This window comes from Salminus brasiliensis, chromosome 3 (assembly GCF_030463535.1).
Source record: "Salminus brasiliensis chromosome 3, fSalBra1.hap2, whole genome shotgun sequence".
NCBI lineage: Eukaryota > Metazoa > Chordata > Actinopteri > Characiformes > Bryconidae > Salminus > Salminus brasiliensis.
In genome coordinates this window covers 26461392-26479298 of record NC_132880.1, presented here as the reverse complement: position 1 = coordinate 26479298, position 17907 = coordinate 26461392, and the positions used below count along the sequence as shown (strand labels likewise).

Sequence of the window (17907 nt, the reverse complement as noted above, 5' to 3'; positions counted from 1 at the left end):
TCAGAACATATGGGTTTATAGCACCAAAGAAACCACTGTGGGAGAAGAAGCTACAGATCTATAGGAGTCTGATAAAGACCACCGTTATTCTAAGTGTTGTCTTAAACCCACCTCTCTCAGCACCCTGGCGGCAAACACACAGTCAGACTCAGACGTGCCTCCAGCTGTTTCTGATGTTGTTTGTGTGCTAAAAAAGCTGCAGGAATAAAACCTTTGCTTCAGAACTCCTCAACACGGCGAGCAAACGGCACCGAGAGAAAGAGGAGGAGATGACAGTATTCATGCATAAAAAAATATAAATGAGGACTGAGCAGACAAAATGGGGACACATAAATAAATAAGAAATTCTAAAACAGGAATACGCTCACAGTGTAGCGAGAACAGGGAAGAGAGCGGGGAAAAGAGAACTGAATGATAAAATAAAAAAAATCATTAATAAATACTGTGTTCTAATCAACACATCAAACATTTTGTATTACAGAAAATTTGTGTTTGAGGCATTTTTGCTAAATTGTTTCGAAGACTTGAACTTGCAACAGGTGCCATTTTATTTATTGTACACTGAGTAGCGCTATACAACCTTTAGATGAGGAGGAAAAAGAAGTCCTTTACACACAACCGCACACATTTAACTAGTGTACGCTTTTACAGTCTAGCTATAGTAGAGCTAGACAGAGTGTAATAGGTGTCTGTCTTGCCTTGCGTTTTTTTGCCTTCCCAGTCGGAGCCTCTGTTTTACCCTGTTTATGTTTGTTTCTTGTCTCCGCCCTAGCCCCGCCTTGTCGTTAGTGTTCCCACCCGTGCCTCCTTTGTAGCCCTGCCTTCTTGTTAGTCTCAGGCGTCCCTCGTAGGTCTGCGGATAAGTAGTCGCCTCCAAGCTGTGACATAGAGGCAGCTAGAGTTGGAGTCATAGCTATTTCCAGTTAGCTAGTCTTAGATAACATTAGCTATTTCCAGTTAGCAGGACTGATTAGTGAGCAGAGCTATATCATTTGTAATTAGCAGTGTGGCTAGTACTTTTTGTAAAACAGCAAACATTCAGCTTTCCATGATCGGGGGTTTAAATCAGACACTTCTTATATACACACACACACACACACACATTTATTCATTTATTTATTTATTTACATTATCTATGTACAACTACTGCTGTTTTGTGCATAGTACACGGTGTGTATTAGACTATATTATACTGCATCATGTGTGCATATTATACAGTGTGCATTGTACTGTATAGTACAATATAGTATAGTATTGTTTTGTGTGAATAATATATTGTACGTGTATAACACTGTATTGTATTGTGTGTCTAGAATACTGTGTGTATTATAGTCTGGGGGCAGTGGCAGTGCCAGCTCTGTGGCTTAGAGACGCACTGGTGAAGCTCATGATGCCAGTTGAGCTTCAGCTCAGCTCAGTTCAGTGAGAGAGCAAAAGAGAGAGAGCGCGCGAGAGAGAGATATATATAGAGAGAGAGAGAGGGAGAGAGAGAGAGAGAGAGAGAGAGAGAGAGAAAGAGAGAAAAAGCGAGAGAGATGTTAATGTGTTCAGACAGATTTTTTCAATATTATCAACTGCTGCATCAATAGAAATGCTCAGTGTAGCAGCTAGCAAGCTTGCGTGGTACCCTAGAGCTTTATACACACACACACACACACACACACACACAGACACACACAGACACACACAGACACACACAGACACACACAGACACACACGGTTGGTTTTTATATTAAATACATATTTCCTTTAGGTCCTTTAACACAGACTTTTGCAGCTAATAACACATTTAAAATGTCTCTAATCCAAACATTTGGAGCTAATAACAGACATCTAAAGCAGTTAAAGGCTACTACAGACATTTGGAGACATATGGAGATTATACAGAAGATTTAAAGCTTCTTACACAGACATTCTGAGCTTATAACTGCTACATAATTGCTAATAGTCTATCAATTAAATAATATTATAATACTGAATATAAACTAGGACCTGTGATAAAAATGGGTGGGCCCTATATTCTACTGTGTGAACAGTATACTATTGTATGGACTATACTAAGTGGGTTATTTTGTACTGTAATGAATTTTATAACACAGATATATGGGGTATATATTGACGTCTATTACATCAAAACAACAAAATTCTAATCTAGAAATAGAAATATATAAACTTTGCCCATTGATGAAAAATGGGTGGGCCTAGGCTCACTGAGCTCAGTCATAGAGCTGCCACAGCATATAATATTCTTACAGCAGTCTCACAATCAGCAGTTTAATATTCTAGTCCAAGTGCATTTAACACAGGTAGTGACTGATGAACTTGTGGGAGCTCTATCAGACAGCAAATACACCCGACTATTCTCCTAGCAGCAAATTGTGTTAACGGGTTAATAGCTGAACTATCAAGGAGCTGGGGCAGCAGCACATATTTTAGGGTACAATGCTAACACCCCTCCAGACACAAGAGTTTGATGCATGCTTAGGCTAAACGAAATTGCTATATCAATAATTCTGTGCATTAAAAAAAAAAAAAAAAAAAAAAAAAAACCTTCACCTACTAGGGTTGGGCAATATGATTAAAACTCATATGTCAATATGGCTAAAAGAAATTGTGATGTATGATACAATGATGCAAATCATGAAGTATAATGTTTACATATCAGTATTAATTTGTACCGCCAAAGAGACAGTATGGTGGGTATTTAAATTGTAAATATATAACTGTGTATCTAAGTACTATGATTAATATTAGTTGCCCCCTTAAATGGTATTTCACAGATTTTTTCACAGCATAATTTGCACACAACTGTTGAGTAATCCATCTGAAAACCAAACCATTTCCACGCAAACAACCCATGCACATTGTTTTTTGGAATTAACTCACACACTGCGAGATTACAGATATGGTCATTTTCTTGTATCTTGCATCTTGTATAAAACAGTTGGAATATATCGATATTTAGCTACTCAAACACAAGGGTTGTTTTTACTTGATTCTTGGCTCTTAAAGTAAGAGCTCATATTACAATTATATTGAAAAATTAAGAACTCCCCAATTTTCCTCATTCCAAAAAAAGACTAAAACACTAGAGGGCGCTCCTGTGTAAGTACTTATTGAGGTACTTATATCGGGTACTTAAGTACTTCTATCGGGGCGAATGAAGTTCAACGCCGAAACATGTTAAGATGTTTCTGGTCTTTCCAGAAGGATTTATCTTTAGTTTACAAACATAACATAAAATCACACAAAAGCATCACTTAAAACTGTCCAGTATAGTTTTTCTACTTCAAACTGGTTTCAACGAGCTGTATTTTTCAATCTACTGAGTGCTGATTGGCTGGCTTTGTGGCTAGAGTGCTGATTGTGATGAATGTGTTATGTGTTAGCTACATTAGCCTCATAGCTATAGTGCTAGTTGGTGGGGTATACTCCTCAATAACTTAATTAGGCTTGTAGCTCCAATGCTAAAAAGCTTCAAAAAGAACATTTTAGACACCAACATATCTTGACGCAGATATTTATCCGAGATTAGCTGTTAGTTACAGAGTCAGAGGAAAGGCAGGCAAAGAAGCAGTAGGACAGCTCTGAGATGTGAAATGGAAAATGGCTCTACATGTGTTTTGATGTGAAAACATCCAGAAAACATCCCATATGTAATGAAGTGGGGTGTTTGTGACAGCGGTGTGTGTTGGAGACATGTTGGGCAGTCAGTGTGTGTGATGAGTGTTCACAAGTGTGGCTGTGTTCTCATACGTACTCAAACTGGGTCAGCCATCAGAGGCTCATCGCAGCGTGGGACAGCTTGAAAGTGTATAAGTAACACACTCTGACAGCAGCAGGGATGTCAGGACATAGGTTCATATATATATATATATATATATATATATATACACATACACATACACACACACACACACACACACACACACACACACACACACACACACACACATTCCATCATCTTTTTCTCACATATTTGCCACGCTGTTGCTGTTTTTGTGAATCTGTTCTTTACATTGTGATGAACAGTCAGCAACAGGGTGGATCAATCATTTGTTGGGCTTTTGTTGCAGCCAGAAGGACAGGGAACATTTCACGAGTAGAGGAATGCATTGTGTGTTTATTAGTGGTGGTGTGTATGTCATTCACGGGTAAAGGAAAGAATGGCTTCATAAATACCAGCAAATTCCAGAAGCAAACAGCACTCAGTATGAAAAAATAACTGTAAATAAAAAGAGGATGGCGGGACAGTGATCCTAAACACCAGAAAATCCCCAATGGACTACCTCAAGAGGCACATGCTGAAGCTTTTGCCTTAAACCTAAACATCACTGAAAATCTGTGGGTAGGCTTCAGAAGAGCAGTGCATGCAAGGTGTAATCTCATTTAAAATAAATAAATACATCATCTTTAACTGTATGCCTTTTGGAAAACAGGTTTCTTCATGGTAAAACATATTTTGGCCAGGAGTTCTCCTGCAGGTCACTGTATAAGTAAGTATCTGTACAACAATATGTCCTTCATGCATTATAAATGTAAGTATATGCCATAATAATATGTCCCATATTTATCATATTTACCATATTTTGTCTTATGCTGTTCACATATTTTGCAAATAAATGACAAAAACACTGCTTGCGCATGCTGAAATGTGTGTGTGTGTGTGTGTGTGTGTGTGTGTTATCTAACTTGTTTGCAGTGGTCTGGTTGCTGACCACAAACATCAGTGTACAACACATGTTCAAATACAACAACAAAATAAAAACATTCAGCTCCAAACAACTAAGCCTGAAAACAGCCTCCACTCTGCTGTGTTTACAGCTGTAATAAAAAATCATAAGGCTTTAGCGTGAAGGCCGTGATTCCGCTGCGTTGATTATGGAACAGCTACAAATCAATTACACTCTTAAAAATATAAACGTTTAAAAAAAAAGACCCTGTTTACACATGGCATTAACGTGCGTTTTGGGGATCGGCTCATGTTAAGATCTCTCAAATTGTCAGGCAAAAAAAACATTAACACTCTTATTAATAAAGTATATCCAGATACTATCTAAATACAACATGAATGTTAATGCCAGGTGTAAACAGGTCCAAAGGGTTCTTTGAACAATGCCATAGAAGAACCACGACCAGTTCCCTAAAGAATCATGTTTGAAAAAGACTGAAGTAAAGAACCCCTAAGTGCAAGTGAAGTAAAGTGAGATCTTGACAGATCTCTTTTACAAACAGTACTTTACATCAATGAACCTTTTGTAGCACCTTTATTTTTTTAAGCATGTAATATTAAAAAAGTATGTGTTTAAATAATCAACTGTTGAAATGTGAAAACAGATATATTCAATCTGTTGTAATGAAATGTAGTATTTTAGTGTAAATGTGTTGAGAATGTAAAGCTCACTTGCCTTTTTAGGCATAACTCTATGCTTATGATCTAAACAAATTTGAATTTACCTTTCACACTGTACTGAATACTGAATGCACTGAATAAATGAATCCAGCTTGTTGTGTGTGAACATTAAAGAATCTGATTCTGAACCTGAATCACCGTGAAAATTGAGATTCATGATGAATCACTGAATCTTTTTTCTATTGGAATCAAATTGAAAGGAATACAAGCTGTACCAAAAATTAATGTAACCAGAATTTAAGAAAATGGAAACAATTAATTCCATAAAATTGTAGAGAAACCTGAAATAACACAAAGCTCTAATGAATCATAATTAGATCAAATTCTAATTCTACATCATAGTGAAATTACTTTGAAAATGCAATAGTGTATTAAAATGATTGTCTACAGAATCAAGTTCAGAAAGGGATTCCTGCTGGATGTATAATCCTTTACCAATCTAAATAGATTCAAAAACATAAGATTTCTCAATGCATTTCCAAACCAATGGTAATCGCATTATTGTGACAAACATTTATATTCCTAGTTCACATACACACTCATGCACACACACACACAAAGACCCTGCCATAGGAGCCTCCTAAAGCTTTTCCTCGCCCATGTTTCTCCCACAACAGCCTCATTTAGAACAGTAGAACCAAAGCAGCAGAGGTGAGGACTGCACCCGGCTTTCCACAGTAAGAGTGAGAGTTTTCGAAGAAGAATAATTTAGCATTTTCTGCCTTTAGGCCCAAACATGACTGTCTTCTCCATCTGGAGTGAGTGATAAGCCATGCAGGTGTGTAAGCAGCATCTTAAGCAGGATTTAGCCAAAGGCCTGTAAACCTGTACGGATACGAAGCTTTGCTAATCCGTCCCATACGTAAATATTATAATCAGACCACAAAAACACACACGGACAAGGAACTATTCAAAGGACAAGGAACTATACGTCTAAAACTAAACCCTGTTCAACTACAGAGCGCATTATTTTGTCTGAGACTATGTCCTATTCACAGCATAGTGCACTATTTGGTCTGAACTTAATCCCTGATCAGTATATAGTTGCACTCTTTGGCCTGAAACTGAGCCCTGTAATCTATATAGTGCACTATTTGGATTGATTTTTAGCTCTAACCACTATAAAAGTGCACTATTTGGGATGAAACCTAGCCTTGTTCACCAGCCAAGGTACTATTTGGTCTAACACTATGCCCCATTTACTATATAGAGCACTATGGAGTCTGAAACTAAGCCATATTCTCTATAAAGTGCACCATTTAGTCTGATACTGATCACTGGTCACTACGTAGTGCACAATTTGATTTGGCTTAATAGACACTAAGGTGGCTACTCTTTGGTGGCTACTCTTTGGTGGTAGAAGTTTGTAATAACACTTTAGGCCCGCCAGTGGTCCATAGGCTGTTTAAGGGTGTCTATATAGTGGTATATGGTTATATGGCTAGATAGTTTATATATGGTTAGAACCAAATAGCACACTATTCACAATATAGCACACTGGTCTGAAACTAGGCCTCATTCCTATGCAGTGCACCAGTTGGTCTGTAACTACTATATTTGCTGTTTTTCCATTTTGTTGCTTTTATAAATTGCATCATGGTCAATATAATTTGGCTTATTTAACAAGAATTTACTAAAAAAAACTCTTATGTCAAAGTGAAAACAGATATCCAATGTAAAAGAGGTTCAGAAAATTGGTGCTAGTAGTCTCACAAATAGTGAAGCGGAGATCACCTGGGTGCAGTGAAGGTGTCCCCAGCGATTGTAGTATGAATATTCCTGGCTACAAAAACATAACCCTAACCCATAAAGACAAAAAATATATAGGAATATAGCACAAGAACAGGCCATGCTTACACATAGAGTATCCGTACAATAAGAAAACTAATGAGGGAGGGAACTAATGAGGACACCAAGATTACTTATTTTATATTCTATTTTAATTGACATTACTTTGTAGAAATCTGTTCTCACTTTGACATTAAAGATGCTTTTTTTGTAAATTCTTGTCAAAAAAGCCAACCTAAATTGACCATGATTCCATTTTTAAAAAGGGGTAAATAGTTTTTAGGGGCATTGTATGCCCTATTTGATCCGAGACTATGTCTTATGACTGTGTTTGTCTAAAAGGATGCCCTATTTACTATAGAGCACACTATTCTGTCTCCGGTCCAGCCGTGCTCATGTCCAGCCGTGCTCACAGCGATTTTTGACACATTGTGACCATGGCTGCACATGACTCTCCCAATAAAGCGATTTTCCGTACGTGTACCCTATCGATCCTGACGCCTGCATGGCGTTGTGTATGTTGGCATGTGTTGTGTTGCAGTAGAGTTTGGTAGAGTGTTCGAGGAGCCCCAAGCTGAAGAACTTTGTGTGAGGTGAACTGACAGTGTGTGTGTGTGTGTGTGTATGGAGGAGAGTTATATAAGCATAGAGTGAGTGTATACCTCCATCTGACACAGAACAACCAGGAACTGAAACATCACAGTGTGTTATTACACTCTCTCACACACACTCCTTCATCAAGAATGAATGCTGTAGAAACACAGATGTTGACCTGCCCTGGTTGAATGTTGGTTTACTATTTGAGGATTATCCGTTTGGAGGAATTTGAGAATATATAAGAAGTCATGAGAGAGTTGAAAAACAAGTGCATGTGTTTATTTTACTAGATTTGGACTGGTGTCTCATCTGTTCAGGGTCTGCAAATGCGGAAACATGAACAACAGCCGCTACAAAATCAGACACCGTCACTGCAAATTAACTTGCAGCTAGAAAGCAGCTCAGAGCTCAGTATGAAATGTCTACCCGGTGCATTCATCCGTCTTTTGACAAAACGTCGTTTTCCAATCTTACTTTTTTTATTTATTTACCTTTTTGTCCATTGAAAAGACAGGGACCTGACAGAGACAGGGTAATACAAAACTCCAAACAGCGATTAACCACAAAACAAACGAGGCAGAGGAACAAGGGCAAAAACAAGACTAGGATAGACAGGGAAAGAAGGACAAGGTGCGAACAACAAAACACCAGACAGAAACAACACAAGCAGGTTAACCCAAGACCAAACAGAGCACAAGCGACGTGACACTGAAGGATATTTCTTGAGCTGGCTATGGAAAACTTTGGACCCAGAAAGATGTGACCCAGTGAATTCACGGCAGAGAGTTCATGACTGCACAGAGCTTTTGTAGCCACAGTCCCAGGTGTTGTGCATGAGGTTAACGAGGGGACAAGAGGATTGCCATGAGTAAGAGCGTGACAACGAGGTCCTGACAGCTCCTTCTATGAACTCTGAGCTTTAATTGATTGGATTCAAGTCAGGTGATTGGCTGACCATCCCAATTGAGAGTTTCCTTGGCTGTGTGTTTGAGATCACGGTCTTGCTGAACTGTCCACCCTCATTTCATCTTCGTCATCCTGGTAGACGGCAGCAGATTTTTATCAAGAATGTCTTGCAACATTTGTCCATTCAGGCTACAAATCATGAGAAAAAATGAAAATGGACATGAATGAAGATGCATGTATGATATGGATATGATATGGACATTAAAGCTGCAGTAGGTAGGATTGAGAAGAGGATGAACTTTGATGGAGCTTGAAAATTCGAACGTGTGCTACTTCATGACTCCTCCCCTCCCTCTCCACTGTGCTCCAGCCCTGCCTCCAAAGCCCAACCATGTCAGTTTATAAGCAAAAGGCTTACAGTCTAATATGCTATCTGCAGAGCGACCTACAAGGTTACTCTTATTACAGAGGTGGGCCAATGCTGTATTAGGAGTCTTGCCAAAGGACTCTTATTGGTGTAGCGCAGCAGACCAGGAATCAAACCCCAGTCTTCCACAGGGTGTGGTAGCTCACTGGCAAGTAGTAGCGTTATCTGTTGGGCCACACCAACCACAATTTAAATGCACTAGCAGTGCCACAAAAAAAAAAAAAAATTCACATGGATCAGAATCTGCTGTAATACATCAACAGAACTAATTCTCTGTAATGAAACCTGTCAAACCATGTTGTTCATCACAATAACAAAATGCATTATCATGGCAACGAAATACTGTCTACATCTAATTGTACTCACTATTTATTCACTATAAAGCCTGAACCACTTAAGGCATGGTAACAAATGACACCCTACAACAAACCAAAATAACAGAATTATTCCTTAATAAAGGCTTGCTCCTATTGTTTTGGGGGGAAAAAAATCTCATACCTGTTCTGGGGCTTCTGGTGCATTATTCTTTATCGTTGCTCTTTCTGCAGTCACACAGCACTGTACTAAACCCTAACAATATCAGTGTTGCTGTTTTGTGGCTATAGAAGATCAGGAATTGAAGGGTGATTTCACACTTTTTTCACACTTTGTTGGGTCTCAACCATTCCTTTCTTTAGTTCGATCAGTTTTGCCAGACGAAAGCACTCGAAACAAGGAGTCTGTGGTTTAGCAACAATCACCAATCATGGCCTGATTCCAAGTGACCATTGGTTTAAATTGCTACGGGTGACAACGTGTGCTTTACTCCGCAAAATAAAAGAATTTATCTTCCGAGCGTGACTATCTCAGTGCAGATTACCTACCTGTTTAGGTTGAGTGATCTGATCTCAAACTGACACGTACTTCATCCAACTGATCACAAAAAACATATATAACAAAAAATTACGGTAAAACATGTGGATGTTAAGTGTCTAATTTTGTGCAACAGTTATCTACAGTATACACACACACACACACACACACACACACAAATGTACTGGAAAGATCTGGATTCTACAGTCCAAGCAAAAAAAGGGTTTTACATAGTACTGAAAAGAGTTCTTTAATTCATTATGAAGGAACCCTTTTTGGTGGTACAGTCACAATTATTACAATTATTTTAACAAAATTATTGCTTACTAGCAACAAGCTGTTTACAATAAACTAATTAGACAAGTTAAGTAGCTCCTGAATAGAACCCATCATATCAGCACACATTTGCCAATCAGGTGTCATATCAAGAGCTTCATCAGTTGCATCAGGTGCGCCTGAGATTAAAAACAAATCATAAAATACCTGGACTGGCTCAGGTTTGTTGACTGACATTTGATTGATTTGATGGTTGCATGTTAGAAATATGGCTGACTGAAGAGTTTCAAAGAAGAGATCATTGCCAAGGAAAGTTATACAAAAAGAGAGCAAAGGCACTGAAGGTTCTTAGTTCAAAAAGGAAGCTATCACCTGCGACCACCAGATTCCTAAGGAGGCAGGTGGTCAAAAGACCTGCAGCAAGATTTTGGGTAACCAAAAAAGCAAAAGACCAGTCAGCTCTAATCTGCTCAAATCAAACATAAGGATAAATAGAAGTTTCCCACAGAAGTTTTGGGATTTTGTTCTATGGAGAGATTAAACATAACTGAAACTTCCGGGAGGTTTGGATCAGGGGTATGTCTCAAGGAGAAAGAATGACTGTGGCTCGGTGATGCTCTGGGGCTCATTTGCTTCCTCTGGCACTTAAAACCTGCAGGGTGTGGAGGGGCAAGATTGATTCAGTCACGTATCACGAAATTCTCAGAGAAAACGCCACGCCCTCAGCGAGAAAACTGAAGCTTGGGCCTCATTGGACCTTCCAACAGAACAGTGATGCTGAGCAAAAGTCCACGCTGGCTTGAAGTCCTGGAAGATTGTAAAGTGGTCATCACAGTCTCCTGACTTGAACCCTCAGAAAAGCTGCCAGAAGCTGGTGTCTGGCTACACATCATGTTTGAAGCAGGTCATAACAGTAAAAAGGTCTCTACTAAGTACAGAACATGCATGTCATGAAAGGGTTGAGAAATTCTCTTTGAGGCTCTTTGAGCCGTCGCTGGTGCCGTAAAGTAGCCAATCTAAGCAGAGATTATTAGGTTTTCAATCATAAAAGTTAAAACAGCATGTTTTTATTTTAAGGCAAAATAACTTCTCAAATGTCATCAGTGCTTCAACAAGTCACATTGCTGCTATTTCTATATTAAACATTATTATACAATATTTATTAATTAACTGTTTCTTTTTGGAGTTGTCATGGTTCTATATAGAACCAAAAAAGAACCACTAAACAACCTTGTTTTAGGTGTATAGTATGACATACTGGTAAAAAATAAATAAAAATTTAAAAATTAAAAAATGAACACGAAGTTAAATAAAAGTAAAAGTAAAATAAAAATTATTTAATGAAAACACATTTAAATGTTAAAAAACATTATTATTATTTGTATATATATAAATAAAATATCAAGTATCAAAGTATCAAAGTGCTTTTATCTACTTCTCTGGCCAATCACAAAACATGGTGCATTACGTTGCATTATACTGCATTTCAGCCACTGCAGTGTGAAACCAACTGAGAAAGATGAAATCAACACAAAAACCCAAACTGTGCTGTTCAACAAGATCAACAAATCAGATTAGTGGAAAAGTCAATTTCTTATGTCGAATCAAACATTTCTACAGTGCCAGTACAGTCAGCTTTGATCTGACACATGCAAAATAACGAAGGACACACCTAAACCTCATACCCCCCACAGCCAAACAGCACAACAGCATAAAGCCCCACAGCCTGCACTGAGAGAGAGTTATAGATAGCTAAACGCTGCCTGTTCTCAGGGGGGGGGAGGGGGCGTATCCACTCTGTAATATCTGCTGACTTAGATGTTGGGTATCAATCAAATTCCCCCGTTTTTTCAGCCTCCATGGCAACAGTTTCTCCTCCAGCCTGCGTTTATGTTCCGCATACGGGTCACCCACATACACACAGCACGAACACATCACTTTACCAATGCACCATTTACACTGTATCTCCAAAAGTATGTGGACAGCTGCTCCTTTTTCTGGTTTTAATAGGGAGCTTTCCTTTCTTGGCTGCAGTAACATCCACTATCCTTCGGGGAAGGCTTTATACTAGATCATGGAACATTGCTGTGACAAGGATTTGATTGCATTCAGCCTTAAGAGAGCATCATTGAGGATCATTAGTTCTGCCACATCAACTCATTCTAAAGAAACTGGATGGAGCTCCATTACTCCGCAGCCCAGTGCTGGAGGGATCTATACCACTCAATCCTGAACATGCTAAAGGTATGGTGCCCTTAGGGTCATGTGATCAGGGCTGCTCCAAAACATCCAGTTCATTGGTCAGTGTTTTTTAATGAAATTTTAGAGGCTGTGTGTGAATGCCTGCAACAGTCACCTAAAAGTAGCTTGACCCCACTCATTAAGAAAGGGTGTCCACGGATTCTTTGGATATATAGTAGGGCTGCACAGTATTTCGTTTCAGCATCGTCACTGGAATGTGTGCATGTGCAGTAGTCACATCGCTGGACATGCAATGTCCTGTAAAGAATTTATCATATCTAACAGAGGCTGGTGATATTTGCCCAATATTATTTACTTTACTCCAATCTTTGATACACAGAGGACATTATTAATATCATGACATAATAATATTTTGTGTAGTGTAGTGGACAGTAGACAGATACCAGTATACTGGATAATCTGTGCTGCAGCAGCAGTGGAACATCTCACCTCATGGGACATCACTGTCATATCACTGACAGTGGCACTGGGATGTCCGCCAAGAGTTCATTTTCCCAATAGCAATAAAATAAATTGGAAGCTGATTTGTCTGGACGCGTAAATGCTGAACACTCACCTCGAAGTCCAGGCATCCCTGCTTCGTCTACAGCTGAAACTGAACTTCTATGAAAAGGTGTGCTGAGAAACATTCATGCAAACATTACATAGTCTAGAACATCATCACCCCGCAGAAACACTAGCGCTATTATCAGAGCGCTAGATCAGCTATTTGCACAGAGCCTTCACCAGCTTTCCTTTGCTGCAGCTGTTCAGAAATGTGGTGCGGAACAATGTTTTTCAAATCCCATTTCTCCAGGAGGAGAAAAAATCTACATGTACTTTATATGTAGTTATGTAATGACTAGAAGTTTGGGAGAAGGACCACACCCAAACTCCTTCTCTCCATTACTACGTACAACTTCACACCCTGCCACCACCCCTGCTCCCCCTAATGGTCCAGATTAAGCTCAACCTCTGCTTGGCAAGGAGGGGTCTGGCTTCGGGTCCTTTTAGCTCAAAAAGTTCTTGAGTTTCCCTTCCTTGCCTCAGCCAAGAGAAAATGGACGTTAATGTAACAAGACTTTCTGTCCAAGTAATTTTGAAGTGTTTCTATTGGTCAGTTCATACTGAAACTGTAGCACAATGCAAAAAGTAACATTTTCAGATTATGCAAAAAAGTATGTATATATATATATATATATATATATATATATATATATATATATATATATATATATAAAGACAAAAATAGAGATAAACGTACAACTGGGATATGTAAACATTATCACATAAACATTAAACATATGTAAATATATATATATATATATATATTTTTTTTTTTTTTTTTTTTTTTTTTTTTTTTTTTGGAATAAATACATTATTCCAAAAATGCTGAAATATAATTTGTACTTGAAATGGCGTGGCTATTATACAAATGTAATAAATAAATAAATAAATAAATAAACAAACAACAGGAGTAACTGTACCCACCTGTCAAATCATGCTAAAACACAAGCATTCAAAATCTTGATCTGAAGCTTGTCACAGACATTAACATGTTTTATACCGCTTCTTGGAGTGAAACAATGTCCTTTCAATCAACTGTTCTGGCATGGAGCTGTCCCTGCTGTTCTCCATTCCTAACAACTGATGAAAACGGGCTTACACTAGCACCAAATTCACAGACAGTAACATATCTAGAACCTACACAGACTGGAAAAATCTAAGTGTGATTATCTGGATATCAACTCTCAATCGTGTTGGTGGCTAATCTGGCCTGTTATTTCTTCAGCTCCACCAGCCGTATCTAATATCTAATGTTTCTACAAATGCAGCCGTTTTTTGTTACGATTAAAAAACTAAATCGCGGAATAAAAAAAGTACCATAAAACTGCAGAGTTCAAATACAGGCATCATTCCACTGAATAAAATTGAACTAAAATTACAATTATTCCTAGAAATCATTAGGCTTTTTCCGAGCGCGTAGAAGGCCCTGAGGGTTCCTCGCTGCAAACTGACTGGTCGGGACAGGTCTCAAACTCACTATATTCATCAAGTTCAGGCTTCACTTCCATGCCTGTGCATGCCTCCAGGGCCAATACACCCAAATGAACAGTGCTCTTTTTAATGGTCTCTAATTGCTCAATATGGCGCTGTGCTAAACCTGAGTATCCCTGGAGGGGGCATGGTTCACATTTACAAAGGCCATGACAAATTCTCATCCAAACTTCGGTCTGAAGCTTTCAGCTTATACCATACAGCAGCGCCAGCCAATTCAAACCCATTGCCAGCTCCTACCAAAGAATAGCAGACCATTATTAGTCTCATCTCAAACCACAGGCATCCAGACATTTACTGTCAATTAAGTCAAAATATAGTAATTCATATATCCATAGTCATGTAGGGTCAGGATGAATAAGCAATCCACACGCATATACACACATACATACATATATATATACATACATACATACATACATATATATATATATATATATATATATATATATATATATATATATATATATATATATATATACACACACCACTACTCCTGTCTATATATATTCTGCATGGGACGCCTATTGGGTGTTTTCATTTGATTGGTGGGAGGATTCTACGATTGATGGATAAGCATGCAAACCTTATGAGACGCCCAATTCCCATTTCTAAATCAACAGAAAGCACTGGCTCATTTATCTTTAGTACAGTATCATCATAAGAAATGCTGCAATTCTAACACTATGGTGTTTCTATGTAACAGAATGTCATGTAGGTTCATTTCAGGGTACAGTCAGGGTCATTTAGATGTACAATCCTACAATATCTGTGAGATACAGGGACATACACCATCATGAGAATATAGTACACACCTATTGGGCTTCTGAACTTGACTGATGGGCGGTTTCCACGAGGAATGGTGGAGAACGGCTGTTGTAATAAACTGAGCTACTTTTATCATAGACCATGCAAACCTTTTTAGACAGCATCAGCCCAGTTCTTACACATATGGTGCTGATGCATATCCAAGCACCTATTGCACACAGCGCTTGATTTTGGACGTTTACACACTGATCTCCCTCAGCACCACCGTGTTCAGGGTGCCCTCCTCCACTTGGACAGTCATACAGTTCAGAAGACGAAGACACGCAAGTGACAGAAATGCGTCGTTTTTTGCATGCAGTTATATAAGTGTGTGCGAGCGTGTGTGTGTGTGTGTGTTTTCGAAGCATGTCCTGATTTTCTCCATGTGTTTCCCCTGCAGCATATCCGTACCCAAAACGCCATCTCTCCCACTTTTAGCCCCCCAATACGAGACCCTGGATGGGTTTCCTCTGTTGACAGGGCTTTTCCCACTGATGACCTACAGTAATGCTAGCTCATCGAGCTACACGAACCCAAATTACATCTAGAACCAAGAACCGAGGCATGCAAAAGCTGGGAATGGCATCAGAAAACACGAGGCTGAACTTGGCTTCTCATTCGCCAGTCTCTCGTTCGAACGATCCGGTCCACCTTAAATGGTGCAAGCGGCTGCATGTTGGTGCCCAGGGCGACAGAATGCAACTACCGCAGCATTTAAGGTGGACCGGACAATTCGCATGAACGGTACTGTTCCCAGCGAAATATCAACCTGAGACACAACCACTGACACATTTTCTCCCCCATCGGTCTGAGACCATCGCTCCCACGTGCCTCTTACCTCTCACAGTGCCAGTACAGCAGATCTCGGAGGCTAAAACTTCTGTAATATCCTCCAGCTGCTCCTCCAGATCCTCCAGCGCTTAGAAATGAAGAGCAGCAGCAGAACAGCTCTGCCTCTGCACACTGGAGGCAGCGCGGCAGGAGGCGTGGCCTGGCAGCATTCGACACCAATCAGAGCCAGAGTAAGACCGGGGGCGTGGTCTAACGCAATCTTCCACCAAATACCTCCAAAGCAAGCTAAAGAGCAGAGTCGAATAAGCGTCTTCGGATCTGTCACAGGCGGAGAGGAAAGGGGGCGTGGCCCAACGTCGCCGTTTCCCAGGCAGAGTCAAAGTGAACTGGAGGCGTGGTCCAGCACAATCTTTCATCAGCTTATTTAGACACTCCTCCAGCAATTAAACACAGAAACAACAAGGGGATTGGTAAATGCAATCCACCGCCACACCGTCAGAGGCTGTGTCTGAAACTGGAAGTAGCTGACTTGATGATGCCTTGCTGCCCACGCTGTCTCACAAGTCAGTGCTTTAGCAGGCAGTGTAGTGATGAAGGTCTCTGTAGACGGATTTGCCAGATATGAGCGTTTAGCTGTGTTTTTTCACAGTGAAATAGAAAGCTAGATTCCTGAACTTCAGTTCAGACATTAGCCAGGTGCCTTTCCTGCCTGTCTGAGTAGGCAGCCTTTATTACATGCCTGGCACAGCCAAAGTGAGCTAGAGGGCGGAGCCTGAAACCTTGGTCTACTAATCATTCAAGAGCGATTTGGAGGACGCAACTGATGTACTCTATCCTTTTTACCTACCCACAGATCTCTGTGCACATACAACATAGGGGACAAGGAAAAAACAGCATTGCGAACATGGTGGCAAATAAAAAAGGAGAGTTTGTTAAAAAAAAAAGAGAGAGATTATTTTATTATTATTATTTAATTATTTTCATGAAGAAACAAAAAAGCACAAAATAAGCACAGACCAATAGGCTACTAAGAAGTAAAAATAGCTGCGTTTCAAAGACTAGGCTGAAAATGGTCATTTCTCAGGCGAAAGGTGATGGCAGACCCCTTTGCATACAGCCACAAGATGCAGCCTACGTTCTGAGCCACCCAGCCCGACCTACTGGAAGATTGCCCGCTGAGGTCCCCTCTACCTGCGTCAGACCAGCAGCCACCTACCGGTCCGACCATCAGGCATCCCACCCACCACCACCCATACCAGACCAGCGGCTCACCCTATTACCACTGCTACCTGTTTAATGACCATGTTAAAACCTAAATGGACTCCACTATTAATATCACCACTATTAACTATCTGTTGTATCTGGTTTGGTAGTTTTTATCAATAATGTTTAAATAGTTCTGACCAGAGGAGTCTTGGTTCCTCCCAAGGTTTTTTCCTCCAGCTCCGAGGGAGTTTTTCCTTACCACTGTTGCCGTTGGCTTGCTCACTGGGGGTCTTTGATCCTTCATGTCTTACGTTATTTCTTTTTTTGTCTCTGTCTTTTACTAATGACTAATTATGCAAAGCTGCTTTATGACGACAACAGTTGTAAAAAGCGCTATACAAATAAAGTTGACTTGACTTGACTAAGAAGGTGTTTTCTAAGGACAGTCCTACCGAGGACCTGCCCTACCTTCACTGTAGCCTAGGCTTTTGAACGCAGCTAGTAATTGAGCATGAGCTGGAGGACGTTTGACCTAATGCCAAAC

General features: G+C 39.7%; 1 protein-coding gene across 1 annotated transcript in view; it reads right to left on the bottom strand.

Annotated features, from left to right (window-relative positions):
• Window positions 1-16310, bottom strand: part of jupb (junction plakoglobin b) — a 96768-nt gene extending 80458 nt beyond the window's left edge. The window contains exon 1 of the mRNA XM_072675744.1: window positions 16204-16310. The gene's annotated coding sequence lies outside the window, so the exon portion shown is untranslated. The remainder of the gene's footprint in view (window positions 1-16203) is intronic.
• Between the last annotated feature and the right edge of the window lie 1597 nt (window positions 16311-17907).